Below are 25482 nucleotides of genomic sequence, written 5' to 3'. Positions count from 1 at the left end.
AGTAATGGGTCTAAAATGTTTTGGTGATGAAACTGATATTTAATATTTTAAAAATCACTTCAGCATAGCTGTGGTCACTTCACTACTTGAATATTAACTGAAAATTAGATGTATTTGAGCCTGCTTTGTAAATCAACCTAAGTGTTCTACAATGGCATTGAACATTTCAGTAAATTAGTCCTTTAGTGTTTAGAAGAATTTTCTTTAAAATTAGTTGGAAACTTTTAATCAAAATGTTGCACGAGTTGAGCATTGAAAATCTTTGAAACACTTGCATATTGCACCAACTGAAAGCATTGCTTACAAAATGGAAGACAATGAAAAATCCTCCGTACAAAGCTAAAGAGAAACTGAACAAATTAGATAACATGAACTCAAAGGATGTACATGATTTAAGATAGATGTTCTATAATTGAAATTTGAAATGTCTCTATTTGTGTGGAGAATCTTTAATGGAGCTAGTTTTTTAATAAATTTAAATTTCATACTGGAGTGGAATATAATTGAGAAGGCCTACAGTTTTCTAAATTTAAACTTGCAAAACATTGAAAAGAATCATACATAGAGAGGATTTTTTGATAAATGTTATCTTGGAGTAATATTTCTCAGAGATGGTTTCTTGAATGGAGGCAAAAAATACTCAGAATATTAAGCTAAAATTAGGGTTAAGGTTAGAGTTAGAGTTAACAGTTTAATACAAAGTTTAAAATGAGAAAGTCTATTTAGCAGAACTTGTTCTGAATTTAGAAAGCATGTCAGCATGTGTAGTGAGAGCTTTACTTTATCAAGTAAAATTATCATAGTCTACAGCCAAGCTCACTTCAAATTCAGTACCATAAAAGACAATTTTTAAGAAGATTACAGACAATTTTTTGAAAAATTAAAAATAATTATTTATATTGAACATATATTCTCTAGAAAATATTAATGACAATGTATTAAAAGCAGAAATAGCTATAAAACTGATAAAAGTATGTGAATATATATAACAAAAACAATTATTTTGCTTCTATTACTTTTAATTTTCAGCTAATCAATATTTTTACTTTAATGTATACAGGCATAGTCTATTTTTTTTTAAAATTAATTAATTTTTATTTTTTTTTAACATCTTTATTGGAGTATAACTGTTTTACAATAGTGTGTTAGTTTTTCCTTTACAACAAAGTGAATCAGTTATACATATACATATGTTCCCATATCTCTTCCCTCTTGCATCACCCTCTCTCCCACCCTCCTTATCCCACCCCTCTAGGTGGTCACAAAGCACAGAGGTGATCTCCCTGTGCTATGTGGCAGCTTCCCACTAGCTATCTAATTTACATTTGATAGAGTATATATGTCCCTGCCACTCTCTCACTTCATCACAGCTTACCCTTCCCCCTCCCCATATCCTCAAGTCCATGCTCTAGTATGTCTGTGTTTTATTCCTGTCCTACCACTAATCTCTTCATGACATTTTTTTTTCCCTTAGAGTCCATATATATGTGTTAGCATACGGTATTTGTTTTTCTCCTTCTGACTTACTTCACTCTGTATGACAGACTCCAGGTCCATCCACCTCATTATAAATAACTCAGTTTCATTTCTTTTTATGGCTGAGTAATATTCCATTGTATATATGTGCCACATCTTCTTTATCCATTCATCTGTTGATGGACACTTAGGTTGCTTCCATATCCTGGCTATCGTAAATAGAGCTGCAATGAACATTTTGGTACATGAGTCTTTTTGAATTATGGTTTTCTCAGGGTATATGCCCAGTAGTGGGATTGCTGGGTCGTATGGTAGTTCTATTTGTAGTTTTTTAAGGAACCTCCATACTGTTCTCCATAGTGGCTGTATCAATTTACATTCCCACCAACAGAGCAAGAGGGTTCCCTTTTCTCCACACCCTCTCCAGCATTTATTGTTTCTAGAGTTTTTGATGATGGCCAATCTGACTGGTGTGAGATGATATCTCATTGTAGTTTTGATTTGCATTTCTCTAATGATTAATGATGTTGAGCATTCTTTCATGTGTTTGTTGGCAATCTGTATATCTTCTCTGGAGAAATGTCTATTTAGTTCTTCTACCCATTTTTGGATTGGGTTGTTTGTTTTTTTGTTATTGAGCTACATGAGTTGCTTATAAATTTTGGAGATTAATCCTTTGTCAGTTGCTTCATTTGCAAATATTTTCTCCCATTCTGAGGGTTGTCTTTTGGTCTTGTTTATAGTATCTTTTGCTGTGCAAAAACTTTGAAGTTTCATTAGGTCCCATTTGTTTATTTTTGTTTTGATTTCCATTTCTCTAGGAGATGGGTCAAAAAGGATCTTGCTGTGATTTATGTCGTAGAGTGTTCTGCCTATGTTTTCCTCTAAGAGTTTGATAGTGTCTGGCCTTACATTTAGGTCTTTAACCCATTTTGAGTTTATTTTTGTGTGTGGTGTTAGGGATTGTTCTAATTTCATATTTTTATATGTAGCTGTCCAGTTTTCCCAGCACCACTTATTGAAGAGGCTGTCTTTTCTCCACTGTATATCCTTCCCTCCTTTATCAAAGATAAGGTGACCATATGTGTGTGGGTTTATCTCTGGGCTTTCTATCCTGTTCCATTGATCTATATTTCTGTTTTTGTGCCAGTACCATACTGTCTTGATTACTGTAGCCTTGTAGTATAGTCTGAAGTAAGGGAGCCTGATTCCTCCAGCTCCATTTTTCGTTCTCAAGATTGCTTTGGCTATTCAGGGTGTTTTGTGTTTCCATACAAATTGTGAAATTTTTTGTTCTAGTTCTGTAAAAAAAGGCATAGTCTATTTTTGAAAATGGATATTAAGTAGAACAATTTTATAGGTCCATAAAAAAGATAAAACTAATTTTCTGGCCCATAAATATTTCTAAAAGTTATAATATTTTAATGATTTTAGTGCCCATGTTTGCTCTCAAAAGTATCCCAGTTTGAAGGATAAATTATGTGGTCACTTTGCTTATTTCCAATCTGAATTATTTTTAATTTTTTTTCATTTATTAAATTGAAGAATAGTTGATTTACAATGTTGTGTTAGTTTCAGGTGTACAACAGTGATTCAGTTATACATACATATATATCTTTTTTTTCAGATTCTTTTCCATTATAGGTTATTACAAAATATTGAGTATAGTTCCCTGTGCTATACAGTAGGTCCTTGTTGGTTATCTGTTTTATATATAGTAGTGTGTATATGTTAATCCTAAACTCCTAATTTATCCCTCCCCCTCCTTTCCCCTTTAGTACCCATAAGTTTGTTTTCTATGTCTGTGGATCTACTTCTGTTCTGTATATGAGTTCACTTGTAATATTTTTCTTTTTTAGGTTCCACATATAAGCAATATGATATTTGTCTTTCTCTGTCTGGCTTACTTCACTTAGTATAATAATTTTTAGGTCCATCCATGTTGCTGTAAATGGCGTTACTTTATTCCTTTTAATGGATGAGTAATATTCCACTGTATATATGTACCACATCTTCTTTATCCATTACTCAGTCAATGGACATTTAGGTTGCTTCCATGTCTTGGCTATTGTAAAGAGTGCTGAAGTGAACATGGGGTGCAAGTATCTTTTTGCATTATGGTTGAAGTGAACATGGGGTGCACGTATCCATTATGGTTATCTCCAGATATATGCCCAGGAGCGGGATTGCAGGATCATGTGGTAGCCCAATTTTTAGTTTTTTAAGGAAACTCCATACTGTTCTCCATAGTGGCTGTACCAATTTACATTCCTACCAACAGTGTAGGAGGGTTCCTTTTTCTCTACACCCTCTCCAGCATTTATTAATTGTAGACTCTTTGATGATGGCCATTCTGACCAGAGTGAGGTAGTACCTCATTGTAGTTTTGATTTTCATTTCTCTAGTATTTAGGAATGCTGAATTATTATTTCTAGTCCCTTCTTTACTTTGCTCACATTACAGCCTTATGCCATCATCATCAGATTGTTTTTCTCTTTTACAATGCAGAAAAAGTCAGTTCCTTATACTCTTTTCCTATCTGACATTCTTCTTTATTTTCTGTTTCTACTACTTTCTATTCCCTGAATATGTTTTTCACCCTCTCCAATGTCTTAGACATTGCTGATGCCATTTTCTGACATCTTGAACTCTTCCTTTCCAAAGCAAGCTGTGGCTATCTTCCCCATTTTTTAACATCTAGCTCAAAGATCATCTCCTCCCAGGTTCTCTAAGCCACAATTAATCTCATTCTCTTTTCTCTTTCCGAAGAGCTTTATTTGTACATCTACTAGAGCACATCAGATTTGCTTTGCATTGTAATTAACTGCATGCCCAATTTTCTTCCTTTATATCATCATGTCTTTAAGTAACATATTTTCTTGTTGATCTCTACTTTTTCCCTTCATCAACAAACTACTGTGATTAGAGTGGATTAAGCAGAGTGGTGCTCTATGAAGTTAGTTCAACTAATTGTTATTTTTATATAAATATTTTTATTTATCTCTCTCTCTTTACAAAATAATCTTAATTTTACTGTTTTAATTCATTAAATGTTCATACTCTTTTTATGATGTACCTTAATTAAGCTTTCTCACCTAAGCTCCTCACTGTTAGTATTCAAAGATGGCCTTCTATGTTTTTTCTCACAAATGGATACATTTTCCTCTTGTCTTATTCATCTCCTAGTTTGGCTGCAAAGTCTAGTCCTCAATATTATAATTCCAAGTCCACTTTGAGAAATATGTGACCATTTTTTCTCGGTTTTTAGCCCCCAATATTTCTCTTCATAAAGGAGAATACATTATTTCTTCAGATAATTAATAGCAAGGGAAAAAAACACATACAGTAGTTGATGCAAATAGATAAGAATGATAAAGGCATGGATGTTACTAATATAAGGAAGCTGGAGAGGTAGCAGTATTCAGAATACACAAATATAACCATCTTTAGTCAAATGCTTTTAATTATGACTCACTGAAGAAAGATATGAGAATTTGTTTAGTCAAAAAAGATAGAATTGCTGGTAATATAAACAATGGAAAATTGCTTGGATTTAATTTGTTTATCAGGAGCTTTTATGTATGCTTAAATATTGACAACAAAATTTAAGAAGTAAATAGAGCAAATGACATAAAACTGTTGTCCATCTCTTACAGCCCTCTGGTAAGCCCCAGTGATTTTCAAATCAGCCAAGAGCACTTGTCTTCCTGGTGCCAGACCCCAGGACTGGCGTGCCTAATGTGTGGTTCAAACCCCTTCCTCTCCAGGGAGGATCCCCAAGCCTGTGACATACCCCTCCTCTTCTGGGTCACCAGTAGGGGTGCAGATACCTTCTCCTCCCCTCCTACCAGACTCTATGTGGTTCCTTCTTTACAGCCCTGTTTGTAGAAGAGCTGCTCTGCTAGCATTTGGATCTCTCTCAGAGAGAGTTTGTCTATATGTAGTTGTAGTTTTGATGTGATCATAGGGGGAGGTGAGCTCAGGGTCTTCCTACTCCACCATCTTGAGCCCTCTCCCTCCCACCATCCATTAGTTTTGATTTTAATTATTATTCTTTTCAGAATTTCTATTTTGTTCTTTCTAATCTACTATGTCATTTGTCCTTTTCAACAGTGGTAATTATTTATTTTGCATACCACAAAATTCACTATTTTACAGTATACAATAGTGTTTTTAGTATATTCACAAGGTTGTGCAATCATCACAACTATCTAATTCCATAACATTTTTATCACCCCAAAAAGAAATCCCATATCATAAACAGTACCTCCATTCCACTTCCACTCAATTCCTGCCAACCCCTAAATTACATTCTCTTTTTATGGATTTGCTTATTCCACATGTTTTATAGAACACACTCATACAATGTGCATTTTTATGTATGGTTTCTTTCAGTTAATATAATGTTTTTAATGTTCATCCATGTTACAGCATGTATAAGTGCTTCTTTATATTTTATGATTGAACAATATCCATTGAACATATCCATTGTATGGATATGCCACATTTTGTTTATCCATTCATCAGTTGATGGAAATTTGGATTGTTTCCACTTTTTGGCCATTTGAATACTGCTGTCTTTTGAAGATAGCATATGGTTGGATTATGTTTTTATATCAATGCTTCCAATATCTGCATTTCAACTGAAGAATTTGATCTACTTGCATTTAATGTACTTACTAATAAGGTAGGCATTATGCTACCATTTTGATATTATATTTATTTTTATATATCTGGAATGCTTTTCCCTCAGGTATCCACAAATTTCACTCCCTCAAGTCTTTATGATCTTTTCTCAAATATCAGCTTCTCAGTTATGTCATTCCTGGCTGGCCTGTTTAAAATTAGAGCATTTCTAACACATACATTTTCTAACTTCATTTCCTGTTCGATGTTTTCTCTCCAGTACTTACCATTATCTAAAATACTATATATTAAATTTATTCATTTTGCTTAATGTATGTATTATGTTGTATAGAAACAAATTTAGTGCATTACACCACAAGCTCTGTGAGGGTAGGGTTTCTTTTCCTGTTTTATTTACTGGTGTATCTCTAGCACCTAGAAAAGTCTTGCCCATAGTAGATGTCCAATAAATATTTTGTTGAATGAATGGTCAAAATAACTGGTCATCTTTTTCTATGAATCTGTCAGTGGAAGCTGGTTATTTTCTTTTCAGTTAAAAACACTATGAAAATTTCAGAAACTGAATTTTAAATGCTGTGTTTAGAGAAAATTAAAAGAGAAGTCATTTATGAAGCTTATTATATGTGATACACAACGCTTGCAGATGCTAACATGGGGGATTTGCAAAATAGAATTCAATAGATACATTAATTGAAGTCTGCATAATCAGAAGGTGAAGTTGACCTGGCTCAGGGGGCCTCCTAACTTCAGCATATCTCTTTCTTCTTACAGATGGGGCAAGAAGTGTTAAGCAGCTGCAGCCATCCCAAACATAATCATTTACCTCCAAATCCAGATATCTTTCTGCCACTTAACATCTGTCTTTGCTATTTCAAGGGCCCTCAAACTCAGCATATCTAAAACCAAAATATATTTCTCTTTACATGGGATCCTTTTCCCAAGAATGCCATTTCAATCATCCTATTACGCAACCATTATTGACACATCACTTTCTGTAAGTCCTAATATAAAATCTATCATCAAATACTGTTTCATTTACTGTCTAAATAGTTATCAAAATTATCCATGTTTTCCCATCTCTATCACTATTGTCCTAATCCAGGCTACTATCATCTCTGTTTTGTTTCCTGCAGTAGAGCCTTAACTGATATCCCCTCTGCCACTTTTATTCCTCTTCGATCCATTCTACACACTTCAGCACACATTGTTATTACTAAAACTTCTGCTTAAAATATTTTATCATCATCTCTCCTAAGAGAAAGAAAAAAATTCTGAATTTGACCCAAAGCTCTGATTGGTTTGGTCCCTGTCTACTCCTCATTTTGAACCATTCTCCCTCTCCCTACTTATACAGCTGCTACACTGACCATTTCTCATTTCTTGAAATGCATCTTGTTTCCTCCTGCAGTTTTGTTTCTACTTCCTGACTCTCTCCCTCTCTCATTCTTTCTCCATATACATATCTTCTTGTCTACCCACTCAGAGAATTATTATTACACATCCAGCAGATCTAAGCTCAAACCTTTCTTATCAAGAAAGCTTTTCCTACCATCTTCCCCCTCCATAACTCCACATATCCAAGTTAGGTATCTCTGTTATAATTCTCCTATAAATCATGTTCCTTTTTCTCATAGCACTTATTTGGTTTGCAATTAAATGCCAATTACTTAAAAGGTTACTTAATTATTATTAATATTTTAAGCTCTGCAATATTGAGACCATGACTATTTTTGCTCCATATGTTTTACCCAAATACAGTGCCCAGAGCAATCAATATTTGTTCAATGAATGTATTATATAGCTTTGTATCGAGTAGATCATAACTTGGTGTTATGGTGCCCCTATGACTTCATTTTTGCATTACCCTCACTAATGTCACCCTACCCCTGTCCCCACAGTGACAGCTCCACACAACACACATGGTTATCTCAAGCTCTCGGAACAAATAAAGAAGACAACACTGTTCAATCATGTGATCAAAGACCCAAAATAATAATAAAATTGGGGCTTCCCTGGTGGCGCAGTGGTTCAGAGTCCGCCTGCCAATGCAGGAAACACGGGTTCGTGCCCCGGTCTGGGAAGATCCCACATGCCGCGGAGCGGCTGGGCCCGTGAGCCATGGCCGCTGAGCCTGCGCATCCGGGGCCTGTGCTCCGCAACAGGAGAGGCCACAACAGTGAGAGGCCCGCGTACCACACACACACACACACACACACACACACACACACAAATAATAATAATAATAAAATTGTAGCAGGCAAATACATGGGCCACCACATACAACAAAGATGGTTACATCAGTACTTGCTGATCTCCATACACCCTTTTATCACTCACATGTATATAGATTATCATATTTTTGTAAATAAGTAAATGTTTGTATATATATATGGAAATGTATTACATATATATGGAAATGTTTATATATATATCCATATATATATGGAAATGTATATATGTATTGGAAGTACATGTATGTATTGGAAAAGGAGTAATGATCATATATGCAATCATTACTCAAACCCTTCTCTTCTTTAATTACCTGTTGACTCCAGACTCAGCTCTGTGAGAAGTGTGAAGTCTGCCAACTTTTTTTAAAATGAGTTCTTCCACTCTCCTTTTCAACCACCATTGCCCCTACTCTCATTCTTTTCTCATCACGTATCAGGATACCCTGTGGTTCTCTAGATACCCAGTTTCACCTCTTCCACCTCCCGTCTTGTACTTCCTTCACCTTATTTCCCCTGCTGTTGCATGTGAAGGATATTATCAGGTGATTTGTAAATATCACAAATTGTTATCCCTCCTGAGGGGGGAAAAAATACCCTCTTCTGGTAGCCTTTCATTTACATAAAGTAGACTGGCAGATGATAATTTTGGCAGCAAGAAATATTATATATGTCTCTTATCCAAAGAATGTAGGTATCCTCTAGCAACCAAAGACAACCCAGATCTTTTCCCAGTGGCGCTGTTCTTAGCTAGTATTAAAAAAAACAAAACAAAACAGTCAGTGCAATATATAAGGAAATGTATCCTTTTAGAGCTATTTGAAAGTTTTAAAAGAAAGAACCACACCCTTAAAACTAAACATTATAGTGCTTCCTATAACTTTTCTCCATGCCTTTGGAAACTTCCCAAATATTTTCATATGTGCTTAGTAGAACTCCTCCACCCCCTTGATTGATGTGGTTTGAATGCTGTAGTTCCCTTGTCATCCGAAGTTACTTCGCAAAATGATCTGTTTCATCTCAAACTTCAGACATTTAAACTCACACTCTGACAACAGCCAAGGCAGTTCGTATGAAGATCAAATTAACTTACCATCAAGGACATGTAAAAAAAATGTTCTGGATCCTAGACAGTGTTCTTAGATGTTCCTGGACGTGATTGAAGATCTAAAACATGTTCTAACTATAATCACTACAAAAAACCAAATTATATTTATTTAAAATTTAAGAAGACTGGTTTTTAAACGTCCATTTCTCCTCTATAAAATCATTTAAGCTTCACTGTGATTACATGCATCAAACAAAGAGAGGATCTGAAGAAATTTTCCCTGGCCCCTGTATAACAGAAGAAATAGTCTCTTATTCTATCTTTGATGATCTGTGTAGTTCAGGAAAAGCCTTATTTTGGCCTGAATTACTTGGGCAATGTCTCAGCTGTGGTCATCCTTAATCAAGTGGGATGGGTGCCTTTGTAGCAGCAAACCTGAGTGTTTCTGATATTCCCACCAAAGTTTTCAATTAAAATTTAGAGATAAAGTTTCCATTCTGTAAAAAAGAGACCAGAAAAAAGAAAAAGTATTCACAAAATCTATGCCTTACAAAGATGAAACAGAAGTTTGTAGAACTGTCAGTTATATTGACCTCTGTCTCTACCCATCACCCACCCCTGACCGCACCTGCTAAACATGGTCCTCCGTTTGCAGTGTGGCCTCAGGAAATGGGGATATCAGCTCCCTGTTGCTTAAATAAGATACCAGGATATAAATGCTTGACTCCAAATTTCTCAACATTCACAAAAGATACCATGTTCTGATGTCTTTACCTCATGTTAGTATCTCTAGAATTCCTCCACTTATCAACATCCCCACTGGCTCTACTCGGCTCCACAGCCAGCTCTTGCGAGATTAAGGGAGAACCTCTGCCTGATTTCTTCAGCCGCATCTCTTAATAGGTGGATTTTTCTACCTTGTCCCTCTCACACCCGATACTTCAACAAAGCTAATATACTGACAGGTCCCAGTATATATCACGCTCACTTTTACCCCCTGGACGTTGTGCATTCTGCTTCTTTTGTTTGGACGTTTTTCCTGCCCTAACTACTTCTTGTCTTCTATTTTTCCTTCAGGGCTGAGCTCAGTAATTAGCCTTCCTGACTTTTTCCACCTCCACAAGTCTGAAGGGTATCCCTCCTCTGTGTCCTTTCATCCAAAAGAAATTTATGACAAACAAAATTAAACTGATGTCTTAACTAATATAGTTTTATTATGATAAAAATATATTTTCCGTCAGCCTTCATGAATTACTGAAAAATAATGTGCATTTCCTTTTTGGCCATACTCTTGCACCCCAGAAGCTAGGGATGCTGAGATTAGGTCAAAGGAGTGAAGCGGCTAATGCCACAGCACTTTACTAGGGTAATTCAGTGGGCAGATTCTGATGGCCTGTCTCACACCAGATTCTTGAAGCTTCTTGACATACAGACTTGTTCATAAAAAGTACAGGTCTCTATAATTTGGCATCCTTTCCTTCTCAATTTTATAATCCACAAGAGAATGTGATGATTAAACTCATTAGAGTTGAAGCATTTACTTCTCTCTGTAAACACCTATCTCTACTATTGTTTTCCTCTCAACCGAAAAGCCTCAGAACTGTGTTATGTTCTATAATTACAACGTAGCTTCAATATATATGGCTCACTAAAGAACATTTTTTCCTTTATGTGTTTTTCTGTCATTACCTAAAATTGCAGTCATTTAAAAATTTTGTGGATGAAAGCAGAGTTTAAAAGATTTGAATTATTTCACCAAAAAGGAAAAGTAATTTGCTTTTCAAAATCCCCACATGAGAAGGGTATAAATAAGGTCTAAAAATAGTCAAAGTTGGGTCTCATACCCACAGGCACTGCCCAAGCTGTGTTGTCTTCCAATCTTAGTGACTCTAAAGGGTCCTTCCAGTCTCTCTGCTTTACCTTAGGAAAGTACACTAGCTCACTCAGATTCACCTAAAAGATGGACCCAGCTGTAAATAGGGTCATTCTTCCATTTGCATCTGGAGGAGGGGCTAAACTGGGAGTAGTAAGTCTTAGGAGAAGCAAATATGGGGAGGGAGAGATTTCGAGACCCTCAAACTTTAATTGTCTCTGCATGAGGCATGCTCTATCCCAGAGGAGTAGAAGAGTTAGTTTAGAAACTATTCCGTCCACTATTAGATGATGTGAGTTAATATTCTATATTAGTCAAATATTTAAGTCAATAAAGTTGATACTTACAATAGTATTTAATCATTAAATCATCACTGATTATTTTTAATATGTCTTTGGTTATGAAGGTAGTTTAGTGTTTTACAGGACCTCAAGATTCCCATTAAAGGAAAATTCTTGTTGATGTGAATTAAATATATTTTTATTATCTAACTCAAAAATTAAAAGAGCCAATTACTTAATAATTGTGCTAAAGATATGGATTATTTTTTGCCTTTTTTATACTCCCTCCTAACAGCTGCTGGAGAGCAATGGTGTTGTTTTCTATTCGTGTGCCCATACTCTCAGACCAGATGAGTAGAGTCCATTGATCTTGGATGTGTAGATGAATGTTTTTTATCAATTTGAGGAGTTTCCAATCAATATTTCTTCTGCTTCTCTCTGTCCTCTCCTTCTGGTACTCCCATTTTAAAAATATTGATGCACTTAATGGCGTCCCACATTTCTCTGAGGTTCTGTTCATTTCTGTTCATTTCTTTTTCTCCCTGTTCTTCAGGTTGCATAATGTCTAAAGATTATATTCAAGTTCATTCTGCCAATTAAAATCTACTGTTGAACCCTCTAGTGAATTTTTTATTTCAGTTATTTTACTTCACAGTAAAAACCAGAATTTCCATTTGGTCCTTTTTAATGATACCTTTATTGAAAAATTTTGAAATTTATTGAAAGTCATTAATTTTAATAATCTCTTTATATTCTCTATTTCATGAGACACTGTCAACACTTCTTCCTTTGTTTCTTTAAGTATGGTTTTGTTTGGTTCTTTGAACATATTTATAATGGCTACTTTAAAGTCTTTATTAAATCTAATATGCGATTGTTCTCACAGGCAGTTTTTGTTGCCTGCAATTTCCCCAAACATGTAGGTTTTCCTTTCTTTGTATGTCTTGCATTCTTTTTCTTCCCTTTGGAAACTAGACATTTTAGATAATATAGCAAGCCTAGGTATTGGTTCTCTGGCCCTTCACAACATGGTTTGCTATTGCTTTTTGCTTATTTGTTTAGTGATTGGCTTGATGAGTTTAGTGAAGTCTGTTTTCTCCCCACATTGTGAAACATCTAACGTTGCTCTTAGATGGAGCAGCCTTGAGCATGCACAGTCACTCTGGGATGGCAGTGATTTTGGCAGGGCTCTCTTTGTTTCTTTCCCTGGCCACACCAGCTGTTAAGCCCCATTGATTGCCAGCTGACTGCTCTATTGCTTTCAACAATGCTCTGGGGCATAAATTGCTCCACAGACTGATCTAATTAAATTCAGGATCTGTTGTTAGTGACAGTTTTTGAGGTCAGTGTTTCGGAGTTGTTTCACCCCAGAAAGGCTCTTTTTTTTTTTTTTTAATTTTTGAATTTTATATTATTTATTTTTTTATATGGCAGGTTCATATTAGTCATCAATTATATACACATCAGTGTATACATGTCAATCCCAATTGCCCACTTCAGCACACCACCAGCCCCAGCCCCCCATGGCTTTCCCCCCTTGGTGTCCATATGTTTGTTCTCTACATCTGTGTCTCAACGTCTGCCTTGAAAACCAGTTCATCTGTACCTTTTTTCTAGGTTCCACATACATGCGTTAATACACGATGTTTGTTTTTTCTTTCTGACTTATTTCATCCTGTATGAAAGTCCCTAGATCCCTCCACATCTCAACAAATGACTCAATTTCGTTCCTTTTTATGGCTGAGTAATGTTCCATAGTATATATGCACCACAACTTCTTTATCCATTCTTCTGTCTGTCGATGGGCATGTAGGTTGCTTCCATGACCTGGCTATTGTAAACAGTGCTGCAGTGAACATTGGGGTGCATGTGTCTTTTTGAATTATGGTGTTCTCTGGGTATATGCCCAAGAGTGGGATTGCTGGATCATATGGTAATTCTATTTTTAGTTTTTGAAGGAACCTCCATACTGTTCTCCATAGTGGCTGTATCAATTTACATTCCCACCAACAGTGCAAGAGGGTTCCCTTTTCTCCACACCCTCTCCAGCATTTGTTGTCTGTAGATTTTTCTGATGATGTCCATTCTAACTGGTGTGAAGTGATACCTGCTTGTAGTTTTGATTTGCATTTCTCTAATAATTAGTGATGTTGAGCATCTTTTCATGTGCTTCTTGGCCATCTGTATGTCTTCTTTGGAGAAATGTCTATTTAGGTCTTCTGCCCACTTTTGGATTGGGTTGTTTGTTTCTTTAATATTGAGCTGCATGAGCTGTTTACATATTTTGGAGATTAATCCTTTGTCCGTTGATTTGTTTGCAAATATTTTCTCCCATTCTGAGGGTTGTCTTTTGGTCTCGTTTATGGTTTCCTTTGCTGTGCAAAAGTTTTGAAGTTTCATTAGGTCTCATTTGTTTAGTTTTGTTTTTATTTCCATTACTCTAGGAGGTGGATCAAAAAAGATCTTGCTGTGATTTATGTCAGAGTGTTCTTCCTACGTTTTCCCTAAGAGTTTTATAGTGTCCGGTCTTTCATTTAGGTCTCTAATCTATTTTGAGTTTATTTTTGTGTATGGTGTTTGGGAGTGTTCTACTTTCATTCTTTTACATGTAGCTGTCTAGTTTTCCCAGCACCACTTATTGAAGAGACTGTCTTTTCTCCACTGTATATCCTTGCCTCCTTTGTCGTAGATTAGTTGACCATAAGTACATGGGTTTATCTCTGGGCTTTCTATCCTGTTCCATTGATCTATATTTCTGGCTTTTGCCAGTACCACATTGTCTTGATTACTGTAGCTTTGTAGTATAGTCTGAAGTCAGGGAGTCTGATTCCTCCAGCTCCATTTTTTTCCCTCAAGACTGCTTTGGCTATTCAGGGTCTTTTGTGTTTCCATACAAATTTTTTGTTCTAGTTCCATAAAAAATGCCACTAGTAATTTGATAGTGATTGCATTGAATCTGTAGATTGCTTTGGGTAGTATAGTTATTTTCACAATATTGCTTCTTCTAATCCAAGAACATGGTATATCTCTCCATCTGTTGGTATCATCTTTAATTTATTTCATCAGTGTCTTATAGTTTTCTGCATACAGGTCTTTTGTCTCCCTAGGTAGGTTTATTCCTAGATATTTTATTCTTTTTGTTGCAGTGGTAAATGGGAGTGTTTCCTTAATTTCTCTTTCACATATTTCATCATTAGTGTACAGGAATGCAGGAGATTTCTGTGCATTAATTTTGTATCCTGCAACTTTACCAAATTCATTGATTAGCTCTAGTAGTTTTCTGGTGGCATCTTTAGGATTCTCTATGTATAGTATCTTGTCATCTGCAAACAGTGACAGTTTTACTTCTTCTTTTCCAATTTGTATTCCTTTTATTTCTTTTTCTTCTCTGACTGCTGTGGCTAGGAATTCCAAAATTATGTTGAATAATAGTGGTGAGAGTGGACATCCTTTTCTTGTTCATGATCTTACAGGAAATGCATTCAGTTTTTCACCATTGAGAATGATGTTTGCGGTGGGTTTGTCGTATATGGCCTTTATTATGTTGAGGTAGGTTCCCTCTATGCCCACTTTCTGAAGAGTTTTTATCATAAATGGGTGTTGAATTTTGTCAAAAGCTTTTTCTGCATCTATTGAGACGATCATATGATTTTTATTCTTCAGTTTGTTAATATGGTGTATCACATTGATTGACTTGCGTATATTGAAGAATCCTTGCATCCCTGGGATAAATCTCACTTGATCATGGTGTATGATCCTTTTAATGTGTTGTTGGATTCTGTTTCCTAGTATTTTGTTGAGGATTTTTGCATCTATATTCATCAGTGATATTGGTCTGTAATTTTCTTTCTTTGTAGTATCTTTGTCTGGTTTTCGTATCAGGGTGATGGTGGCCTCATAGAATGAGTTTGAGAGTGTTCCTTCCTCTTCAATATTTTGGAAGAGTTTGAGAAGGATGGGTGTTAACTCTTCTCTACATGTTTGATAGAATTCACCTGAGAAGCCATCTGGTCCTGGGCTTTTGTTTGTTGGAAGATTTTTAATCACAGTTTCAATTTCATTACTTGTGATTGGTCTGTTCATATTTTCTATTTCTTCCTGGTTCAGTCTTGGAAGGTTATACCTTTCTAAGAATTTGTCTATTTCTTCCAGGTTGTCCATTTTGTTGGCATAGAGTTGCTTGTAGTAGTCTCTTAGGATGCTTTGTATTTGTGTGGTGTCTGTTGTAACTTCTCCTTTTTCATTTCTAATTTTATTGATTTGAGTCTTCTCCCTATTTTTCTTGATGAGTCTGGCTAATGGTTTATCAATTTTGTTTATCTTCTCAAAGACCCAGCTGTTAGGGCTTCCCTGGTGGCACAGTAGTTGAGAGCCCGCCAGCCAACGCAGGGGACATGGGTTCGTGCCTTGGTCTGGGAAGATCCCACATGCCGCAGAGCAGCTAGGCCTGTGAGCCATGGCCGCTGAGCCTGCACGTCCAGAGCCTGTGCTCCACAACAGGAGAGGCCACAATAGTGAGAGATCTGCGTACCGCAAAAAAGAACCAGCTGTTAGTTTTATTGATCTTTGCTATTGTTTTCTTTGTTTCTATTTCATTTATTTCTGCTCTGATCTTTATGATTTCTTTCATCCTGCTATCTTTTGGGTTTTGTTTGTTCTTCTTTCTCTAATTTCTTTAGGTTAAGGTTAGATTGTTTATTTGAGATTTTCCTTGTTTCTTGAGGTAGGCTTGTATAGCTATAAACTTCCCTCTTAGAACTACTTTTGCTGCATCCCATAGGTTTTGGATAGTCGTGTTTTCATTGTCCTTGGTCTCTAGGTTTTTTTGTTTTGTTTTGTTTTGTTTTTGCGGTATGCAGGCCTCTCACTGTTGTGGCCTCTCCCGTTGCGGAGCACAGCCTCTGGATGCGCAGGCTCAGAGGCCATGGCTCACAGGCCCAGCTGCTCTGTGGCATGTCAGATATTCCCGACTGGGGCACAAACCCGTGTCCCCTGCATCGGCAGGCGGACTCTCAACCACTGCACCACCAGGGAAGCCCTCTAGGTATTTTCTGATTTCCTCTTTGATTTCTTCAGTGATCTCTTGGTTATTTAGTAATGTATTGTTTAGCCTGCATGTGGTTTTTTTAAAATTTTTTATGGTTTTTTTCCCTGTAATTGATTTCTAACCTCACAGCGTTGTGGTCAGAAAAGATGCTTGATATGATTTCAATTTTCTTAAATTTACTGAGGCTTGATTTGTGACCCAAAATGTGATCTATCCTGGAGAATGTTCCATGCACACCTGAGAAGAAAGTGTAATCTGCTGTTTTTGAATGGAATGTCCTATAAATATCAATTAGATCTATCTGGTCTATTGTGTCATTTATAGCTTCTGTTTCTTTATTTATTTTCATTTTGGATGATCTGTCCATTGGTGTAAGTGAGGTGTTAAACTCCACCACTATTATTTTGTTACTGTCGATTTTCTCCTTTATAGCTCTTAGCAGTTGCCTTATGTATTGAGGTGCTCCTATGTTGGGTGCATATATATTTATAATTGTTATATCTTCTTGTTGGATTGGTCCCTTGATCATTGTGTAGTGTCCTTCCTCATCTCTTGTAACATTCTTTATTTTAAAGTCTATTTTATCTGATATGAGTATTGCTACTCCAGCTTTCTTTTGATTTCCATTTGCATGGAACATCTTTTTCCATCCCTTCATTTTCAGTCTGTATGTGTCCCTAGGTCTGAAGTGGGTCTCTTATAGACAGCATAAATATGGGTCTTGTTTTTGTATTCATTCAGCGAACCTGTGTCCTTGGTTGGAGCATTTAATCCATTTACGTTTAAGGTAATTATTGATATGTATGTTCCTATGACCATTTTCTTAATTGTCTGGGACTTTTTCTAGTAAGTCCTTTCCTTCTCTTGTGTTTCCCACTTAGAGAAGTTTTTTAGCATATGTTGTAGAGCTGCTTTGGTGGTGCTGAATTCTCTCAGCCTTTGCTTGTCTGTAAAGCTTTTGATATCTCCATTGAATCTGAAATAGATTCTTGCCGGGTAGAGTAATCTTGGTTGTATGATCTTCCCTTTCATTACTTTGAGTATATCATGGCACTGCCTTCTGGCTTGTAGAGTTTCTGCTGAGAAATCAGCTGTTAACCTTATGGGAGTTCCCTTGTATGTTATTTGTAATTTTTCCCTTGTTGCTTTCAATAATTTTTCTTTGTCTTTAATTTTTGCCAATTTGATTACTATGTGTATCAGCATGTTTCTCCTTGGGTTTATTCTGTATGGGACTCACTGCACTTCCTAGAATTTGGTGGCTATTTCCTTTCCCATGTTAAGGAAGTTTTCTACTATAATCTCTTCAAATATTTTCTTGGGTCCTTTCTCTCTCTCTTCTCCTTCTGGGACCCCTATAATGCGAATGTTGTTGCATTTAATGTTGTCCCAGAGGTCTCTTAAACTGTCTTCATTTCTTTTCATTCTTTTTTCTTTATTCTGTTCTGTAGCGTTCTTCTGCCTCAGTTATTCTGCTATTGATTCCTTCTAGTGTAGTTTTCATTTCAGTTATTGTATTGTTCATCTGTTTGTTTGTTCTTCAATTCTTCTAGGTCTTTGTTAAACATTTCTTGCATCTTCTCGATCTTTGCCTCCATTCTTTTTCCGAGGTCCTGGATCATTGTCACTATCAGGTTTCTGAATTCTTTTTCTGGAAGGTTGCCTATCTCCACTTCATTTAGTTGTTTTTCTGGGGGTTTATCTTGTTACTTCAGCTGGTACATAGCCCTCTGCCTTTTCATCTTGTCTATCTTTCTGTGAATGTGGTTTTTGTTCCACAGGCTTCAGGACTGTAGTTCTTCTTGTTTCTGCTGTCTGCCCTCAGTTGTATGAGGCTATCTAAGAGGCTTGAGCAAGCTTTCAGATAGGAGAGACTAGTGGTGGGTAGAGCTGACTGTTGCATTAATTACAGTCACATTGTTGTGAAACCGTCACCACCATCCATCTCCAGAACTTTTGCATCTTCAAAAACTGAGACTCCATACACATTAAACAACTCCTTGTTCTTCCTGCACTGCCCCCCTCCTCTCTGAAAATGATTATTCTTTCTGTCTCTCTGGATATGACTACTCTAGATAGCTCATACAGATAGAATTATTCAATATTTATTCTTTTGTGAATGGCTTATTTCACTTAGCATAATATCTTCAAGGTTCATCCATGTTGTAGCATGTAGTAGAATTTCCTTCCTTTTTAAGGCTGAATAATATTACATTGTATGTACATTTTTGTTTATCTACTCATCTTTCAAGTGGACACAATGCCTCCACTTTTTGGCTATTATGAATAATGTTGCTATGAACGTTGGTGTAATAATATCTGTTCAAGTCCCTGCTTTCAATTATTTGGGGTATATACCCAGAAGTGGAATTGCTGAATCATATGGGAATTCAATATTTAATTTTTTGAGGAACTGCTGTACTGTTTTCCATAGTGGCTGCATCATTTTATGTTTCTATCAGCCATGGGCAGGGGCTCCAATTTCTTCCCATACTTACTGACACTTGTTGTTTTCTGGTGTTTTGGTAGTGCCCATCCTAATGAGAAACTGTAACAAACATACTTTTAAATCTGAGCATTCAGGAAGCAACACAAAAAGGTGAAAGCCAAGGTAGCAGAGTATGGAAGAGGCTTAGGATTTTGGCAGGGCGTAGGAGACAAATGTTGAGACCGTCCAAGGTGTGGAACTGACAAAGTATGTGTGTAAAGCCAGGACTATCTAAGAGCCCTACCCTTGGTGGAAAAAAGATGTAGGGGGAAAAGTCATCTGTCAGTTTATGGAGATGAGCAGAGAAATCGTGTTCATTTTAGTCTGGGGTAGAAAGTACAAGGATCTGGGTAAAAGATCTCTGAGAAATTGTAACCAAAGGTGTACCCTCAAGCATATTTTAAATAAAATGTACCACTCCACTGTGGTCTAAGAATACAGAAGCTAGTATATGAGCACAAAAGTAGTCAGCTCATCCCATCTACTAATGCTCATGGCAGAAGAAAACATAAAATAACTTTGGAGATACAACCTTAATCCAATCCCCATAAAGTTTCCTTAAATAAAGTTCCACCACTCCTTTCCAACATAAGCATGTAGTCTGAAACTATAAGACATGAGAGAATATAAGCTATCAAAATCAAGGCTTTAAACACAGCAAATGGTACAGTTACACTCCAAAGTAGACTATGAAAGCATCAGTAAATAATAACAGTAAAATATTACACTGTTTAGAGAAATAGAAATGAAATAAAAATAAAATAAAAAGATATAATACTTTCAAAATATACTACGTTGATTTGAACAAAAATTTAAAAAAAATTTCTACTAAGTGAAAAAATAAAATCTCTGAAATTAAAAATAATCAATGAATTGTTAATATATAGTATCAGATACAATTATCATTATAATTCTAAAGTGATTGAATTAAAGTTCTAAAGTGGTTGTCTCTAACAGTTTGTATAAAATAGAAAGTGGAAAACACACAAAAAAAGAAATTAAAAGACATGGAGGAAAGAATGAGAAAGGTCATTATGCCTCTTATGAGAGTTTTAAGAAGAAACAGAGATAACAAATCAAAGGCAATGTTGAAAGATAATGGCTGAGAATTTTCCAGTGCAATGGAAGATGGGTCCTCAGATTCACTAAATGCACTAAGTCACAAGCAAGATAGGACCAAGTTCACACCTAAATACAATATAATTAAACCAGAGTATCTTATAGCTATAATGATCTTAATAGCAGCCAGACAGAAAAGATAGCTTGACTAGAAAGAGAAAAAAAAAAAACCCAAAACTTAAAAGCAGAAGTAAGAAAAATAATAGCCTCAAGACTCAAAGTGCTGAGGTAAAATAAATGTCAACTAAGATTTTTATAGCCCCAAAATATTATCTTTAAAGCACAAGGATAAAATTATGATATATTCAAAGGAAGGAAGACCTGAGACAAAAAAAATAATGGAAGACCTGAGACAAAAAAATAATGATGAGCAATAGAACTGGTAAATTTGTGCTAATATATACATAAGCAATAATTGTATAAACTCTAAGGAAAATAATAGAATAATTTGTTCAAAGAACTAATTTAATGGAGATAATCTTCAATGTAAAAATATTCTAAGTTATTGTTTAGACATAGCAAAAGTAATGACTGACTCTCTTAATTATCTACCTATAAGGAGTAAAATTTTAAGAATAACCATAAAAAAGAGAAATAGAATACATTGCTTCTAAGCCAATAAAGAAGAAGAAAATCTTGATCAATCCAAACCAAATTTATAAAGGAAAAATAAGTATGGGTCAATGGGAAAAACAAAATATGATCATAGAAATAAAACCCAATGAGTTTAATTAAGCTAAATTCAATACACATCCACTCAAGAACTGGACTTAAAACATAAGAGCACTTAAGGTTAAGTGTTTTTTAAAAAAAACAGGCACATAACAAGTAAACAGCAGTCAGTGTAGCTTTTATAATAGATAGTAAGGCAAGAGGAAGTTGCATTTATCATATTTTTTGACAGGTAGTAGGTACATGATACTACTTTTCTAACTTTTTGTTACAGCAGAAATACTTCCCAATGATAACTAAAGATGATAAAGGAAATGGCCAAGGGTTCAGAGTTAGGATACAGTCAAAGGCCATCTAGAAGAGCCCAAGTAGTCAATTAATATAAGGAGGATTTGGCCTCTAGCACTGAAAATGTCACTGCTGTTTTTGTATAATGATATAACATGCTAAGAAAACTGTCCATTGTGATCTGTGAACCAGTAACAAAAGAAGCACAAGTGTCATTTTGGTCCCTTAGGACCAAAGCACTGAGCTTGCTTTTGTCTCTCTAGTCACTCCAGGCTTATTTGAACCAACATCAAATTTCCAATCTACAGTTAGCTGTTAGGGTAAGTGTGAGGAGCTCAGGTAGCCACTGGACTTTGCTGCCACCTGAGACAAATCTTGAGTGAGGAAGAGTGTCTTGGCAAACATTTCTAATTTGATGTCAACAAGAATTGATGAACACACACATACGCATATATGCATGTGCACGCTATTTCCTGTAGCTGCTGAGAGACTTCTGGGCAAAGTAGGGACAGCCAGGACAAAGGGGGATGGTGAAGATGAATTGAGTGCCATTAAAGGAAAAAATCCAGCTCTTCATTAGAAAGTAAAGGGGGAGGAGGTGGGGAGAAAGAGAGGGAGAGAGTGAGGATGAGAATGAGGGAGAAAAAGGAAGAGGAAGGAAAGAAGGGAAGAGGAGTGGAGAGAAGGAGGGTGGAGGGGACAGGAAGAGCCTGAGCCAAATGTCACTGTTTCTCAGAAGTCCACGTAGGTCTGCAGCAATACACTCAAGAGTAAGCTGAGACTTCAAACAGCTAGACTTTGCAAAGAACTGGACAATAACATAATCTAAACTCTGCCAAACCAGAACAAAAACCACATAAGCAAACAAGTCTAGCGCTGACAATCCATTACATATGTCTCCTCTACTTTATAGTAATATCACGATATTATTATTAGCTATCATTTATATATATATATACACCAACATACATACACTAATTGAATTCTCACAGCAACCCTATGGGGTTAGACTTGTTTTATCCTCATTTTACAGATGGGGCGACAAAGCAGAGAGAGCATAAATAACTTGTCTGGGGCCATGCATCTGATAAGAGGTGGAGCAGGGTTCTGAACCTAAGTAACCTGGTTTAGAGCCTCTGTCTTAATCTGAAGGATGACTTCCCCTAGACTTCAGAAAGGCAGGTGTGAGAGCGTGCTGCACACAAGCAAGCAGGGCTATAAGCTGGGACCCCAAGATCCTTCTCCACTTTCTAGGCAGCGTCAGTGTGGACGTTAGGAGTCCCAGTCACAAGCTGTGAGAAGAGGAAGGGGACCTGTTCCGGTGCTTTCTGCATTTCAGGGCACACTCGAAGCCAAGGCAGAGCCATAGTGATAAATAAAACACTCAACTCAAAGAGAGACCTGGTTTTCAGGTTGGCCCAGCCACCTGCTGAGTGATTCCAAAGAGCAGAAAAAAAGGGCAGAACACTGCAACGGATGAGACACTATCCCTGCATATCTCACTCGCTGTTTCTCAGAACTGTGGGACTTGGTGAGCTCTCTTTTTAATAGCATCATAAATTACACTGCAGAGTTAAGTAACTAAGTGTAGCGTCACTCTCTGGTGGAGCTCTCATTTGTTCCCTATTATGTGTGAGTCCTATTTCCATTCAGATTCCATCACACCCCCACAAAAGTCCCTGTCTCTCTATGGGTCTGAAATCCTTCCATTATACCACACGAGTTGGCAACGACTACCTCTGAAGTGCCAGTTCTCTGATTTTAAGACACTTATATCACAGCGAGCCCAGCACCTTGCCCAAGGACCCCTGTGAATGGAAGACTGAGCTCTTCTCACCAGGCAGTGAAGGACCAGCATGCAGTGTTGATCACACACCAGCGCAGGTAACGAAAATGAAATATTTATAATTGATTTGAGAAGCTCTCTAGGTAATTTTGCAGAAGTTCTTCTGTCTGGTTGTTTTTCTTAGATTAAAAATTTCGCCAGCATTCCAAGGGCATACACTCACTCCTGCACGGGGGCCCGGTCCTGAGCAGGAGTGCCACTTCGTTGTCAAACTCTGTCAAGTCTAATACTCAAACTAGGTGAATGAGATTTGACTGCCTCCTAAATTGAAGGTCTGTGGAATTTCCTGGACCTGCAACAGAGGCCAGAACAAGGTCTGTATAGCAATGTTCACTAGGTGTCAGTGTTTGACAAACTGTCTTGCCAGCATCATTAGTGGAATGTTCATTTTGGCACAAATTGCCTACGGAAAATGCAATCAGGAAAAAGTTGTGCAAATAGCAATTGGACAGTGAATAATCCGCCTTATTCCTTTTATTCAGATTACCCTTGGCTACTAAGCTGAAATAAAGCTCCACGGGAAATAGCTTAGAGACTGTCACAGTAGCCTCTGCAGTGCATTGTCTACAGGGAGAGTGGAAAGAGCAGGCAAGAGTTTTCCTTGAAGCTGCCCACTTGCTCTTCCTGCCACTTTCTTCCCTTTTTCTGGACACCATCCTGTTGCTGCTATGGTCACTAAACCAGCTTCCTTCCTTGGCCATAGGCTAGTCCCAGTGCAGGGAGAGGAAAATCTCTTTCAAATAATGGCATTTTAACAGGAATTCAGCCTTGACAAACATGCTTTGATTTGAACAGAGAGGCACTACTATCTGACCCATTTGTGATTGGTAAAATAGCAAAGGAAATTTTTCTTTCACTCAACTAATTCAATCATCAACTATGTACTAAACACAAGGTGTAAGCCACTGTTCTGAGTTCAATAGAAATAATAAATATCCTTGACTTCATGAATGTTGCTTTCTAGTTAGAGAAGACAGACCCAAAAAAAAGTAAAATCTATAGGAAGCTAGATGTTTAAAAACACTATGGAAAAAATAAAGAAGGGAAAGGAGAGAGTGAGTTCCTGGTATGGAAAGTGATTGCAAATTTATTATGGTGGAAGACATCCCTGAGTAGGTGGCATATGCACAAAGTCCTGAGAGAGGGAGAGAGCAGTGCCATCTCAGGAAATGGCATCCAGGCAGAGGAACTGGCAAATGCAAATGCCTTGAAAGATGAAGGTTCCTGGTGGGTTCAAGAAAGAAGCAAGGTCAGTGAGGCTGGAGGGTAGTAGGAAATGAGATCAAAGGAGTCAAGGAGAGTGGAAGGGTGTACGATGTAAAGGGCCTTTAGGCCATTGTACAGATGGTCATTTACTCTGGGAATCATCAGAGCATTTTGAGCAGAGGAGCAATACAATCTGACATGACTTTAAAAGATGACTCGTGAGGAGGTCAGGGTGCAAAGGCGGAAGCAGAGAGACAAGTTAGGAGGCTATTACAATAATTCAGGTGAGGTGGTGAGACTGAGGTGCTAAGAAGTAAAAAGATTCAGGGTATATTTTGAATGTGTAACTTAAAAGGACTTGCCATTGTATAGTTTGCGGGGTGTGAGAAAAGAAAGGCATCGAGGATGATTAATGCAAAAGGTTTTGACTTGAGCAACTAGCCCTGGTATTTCCTGGCAGGGGAGGAACGGTGTAGTGGGGAGGGCAGAGTTTAGTTTTGGACTTGCTAATTTTCAAATGCCTCTTTAGGGAGCCAAAAAAAGGTTATGAGTAGGCAAACTGATGTACAAGTGTAGAGCTCAGGCAAATGGTCCAAGATGGAGATATAAATTTGGGGATGTCAGTGGATAGGTAGACTCTCAAGCCCTAAGATATGCAAAATCTCTAGGGAAGGAGTGTAGACAAAGAAGAAGCAATGTGCCAGGGCTGAGTCCTGGGACACTTCAGCACTTGGAGGTTGAGTTGATGGGAAGGAACCAGTGAAAGAAACAGAACGAATGTCCAGAGAGGCAGGAGCAGGACCTGCAGTATGTGGTGTCCTGGAAACCAAGGGAAAAGAGTGCACATTGGGGAGGGAGTGGTCAACCGTAGATCACGAAGCTGAGGAGACCAAGGTGGGTAGTGAGGAGAAAAGAGTGTTTACAGACTCTAAGTGAAGTATCTTCTAGTATAGCCCTTTCCTTGTGTTTGGAGTCCACATATAGTAGCTGAGATACTGCTAATATTTGGAAATAAAAATATTTTTCTTTTGCGTAATGTTTCTTTCTTCCTGACTATACAACTTCTGCTTTTACCCATTGCCTTAGCCACACTTATGCGACTGCACGTTCATGTGCAGCAAGCACATGGGGGGAACACACACACACACTGAGTTACTTCTGGAATCACCAGGGGCTGGCTCACTTGTGGTTCTGAGCAAGTTCTGAGAGATACCGCAAGGTACCCCTCTTCTGTCTTGTAAGGGGATGTTGGTTACTGCAGCC

The sequence above is a fragment of the Kogia breviceps genome, chromosome 4 (genome assembly GCF_026419965.1).
Source record: "Kogia breviceps isolate mKogBre1 chromosome 4, mKogBre1 haplotype 1, whole genome shotgun sequence".
NCBI classification, from domain to species: Eukaryota; Metazoa; Chordata; class Mammalia; order Artiodactyla; family Physeteridae; genus Kogia; species Kogia breviceps.
Note: the sequence above shows the minus strand (reverse complement) of the source record.